The sequence below is a fragment of the Myotis davidii genome, unplaced genomic scaffold, assembly GCF_000327345.1.
Source record: "Myotis davidii unplaced genomic scaffold, ASM32734v1 scaffold488, whole genome shotgun sequence".
NCBI classification, from domain to species: Eukaryota; Metazoa; Chordata; class Mammalia; order Chiroptera; family Vespertilionidae; genus Myotis; species Myotis davidii.
In genome coordinates this window covers 3,713,702-3,715,882 of record NW_006300365.1, presented here as the reverse complement: position 1 = coordinate 3,715,882, position 2,181 = coordinate 3,713,702, and positions in this window count along the sequence as shown.

Here is a 2,181-nt window from a genome sequence, read left to right as displayed (position 1 = left end):
ATTATTTTAGAGAATATTTTTGCTGAGTCTTTCCAAACAATTTTTTTAAAAAATATACATATTTCTATTGATTTTACAGAGGAAAGAAAAGGGAGAGAGAGAGAGAAATAGAAACATCAATGATGAGGGAGAATCATTGATTGGCTGCTTCCTGCACACCGCCTACTGGAGATTGAGCCCACACCAGGCATGTGCCCTTGACCAGGAATGCATCCCCAGACCCTTCAGTCTGCAAACTGACTCTCTATCCACTGAGCAACACCAGCTTGGGCAATTTTGATTTATTTTTAACATGAAAAAACAACTGTTTTTATTCTTATATTTTGTTTGTTCTTTAATAAGATTTAACTAAATTATATATTTCAATGATAGAAATGGCATAAGCAAACAACTGATATCTGATGATCTAGTAGATTAACTCCTGAAAAAAAAATTATAAATATAGTAGATTTGGCCACACCTATTCCTGTTGTTTTCTTTATTTACCTCTGAAATCTACATTTTGAGCTTTAATTTTGGCTTCCAGAGATTGTAATATTCCGATAGAATAAATTTTGTATCTTCTTAATTTCTTTAACACAGGTAAGAAGCAAACAAAATATTGGTCAAATACATCAATTGTCAAATAAATTTAGTAATATGGGCATTATTTTAACCTTTACCTTATAAAATTCTAATTTAGAAGAATAAATTTTAAAGAATAGACTTCAGTGAAAGCAGAAAGCAATGGCCATTAAGGATTCAACTATTTGGTATCATTGACTATATGGTCACATTTCTGTTTTAAATTTGTCCCACTTTCCTTTCTTATTTACTTAATTATATAACTTATGAACCTGGTAATCATCAATGGTAGGGAATTAAGGATTCAAGCTATTTACAAGTTAGAGGAATCTGGGGAGATGAGAGTTATAATCTATGTGACACCAGACAATTCAGCAGACATGAAAGGTTATTAAAACAATCTTGAATACCTTCTACTTAGTGAAGTAGATGTGTCTTGAGCCCTGAATTCTTCAGAATTCTTTCATTCACATTTTGGAGGAGTGATCTAACTTCAGTGTGTTTGAGCTTCTACATTGTGTGATACCATTCTATTTAATAAAAGATTAAAAGGGTAATTAACTGTACCTCCCCTACGTTTCCCATTGGCTAATCAGGGCGATATGCAAATTAACTGCCAACAAAGATGGCAGCCAGCAGCCACGCAGCTGAAGCGAACAGGAGGCTTGCTTGCTCCAGTGATGGAGGAAGCCCAGGTTGCCCGCCTGCCGCGGCCCGGCTCTGAGCCCCAAAACAACAATCTTTCAATTATAGAAGCTAAACAAACCCCAGATACCGGCTTTCAGCCGGTCCTGGCCTCAGAGCTGGAGTGGCATCAAAGTTTCAATTATAGAAGGAAAAAAAAAAACCCAGAATAAAAAAAGAAAGGAAAAAAAAAAGAGAGAGACTGGGAGCTTTAGTCGCTGGCGGGCTTAACCAGCCTGAAAACCCTCAGCCCCTCATCCAGACTGGCCAGGCACCCCAGTGGGGACCCCCACACTGAAGGGGGTGCAGACAGCCTGAAAACAGCCATCAGACCCTCATCCAGGCTGACTAGGCACCCCAGTGGGGACCCTCACCCTGAAGTGGGTGAGACCAGCTCCAAACAGCCATCAGCTCCTCACCCAGGCTGGCCAGGCACCCCAGTGGGACCCCTACCCAGATCTGGGACATCCTTCAGGGCAAACCAGCAGGCCCCCACCCGTGCACCAGGCCTCTATCCTATATAGTAAAAGGGTATTATGCAAACTAATCCTAACAGAAGGACTGGGAATGACTGATCACTATGACACACACTGACCACCAGGGGGCAGATGCTCAATGCAGGAGCTGCCCTCTGGTGGTCAGTGTGCTCCCACATGGGGGAGCTCTGCTCAGCCACAAGTCAGGCTGATGGTTGCCAGTACAGCAGTGGTGGTGGGAGCCTCTCCTGCCTTCTCAGCAGTGCTAAGGATGTCCGACTGCAGCTTAGGTCTGTTCCCCACTGACAAGTGGACATCCCCTGAGGGCTGCCAGGCTGCCAGAGGGATGTCTGATTGCCAGCTTAGGCCCAATTCCCTGGGGAGCAGGACTAAGCCAGCAGGTGGACATCCCCCAAGGGGTCCCAGACTGCGAGAGGGCACAGGCCGGGCTGAGGGA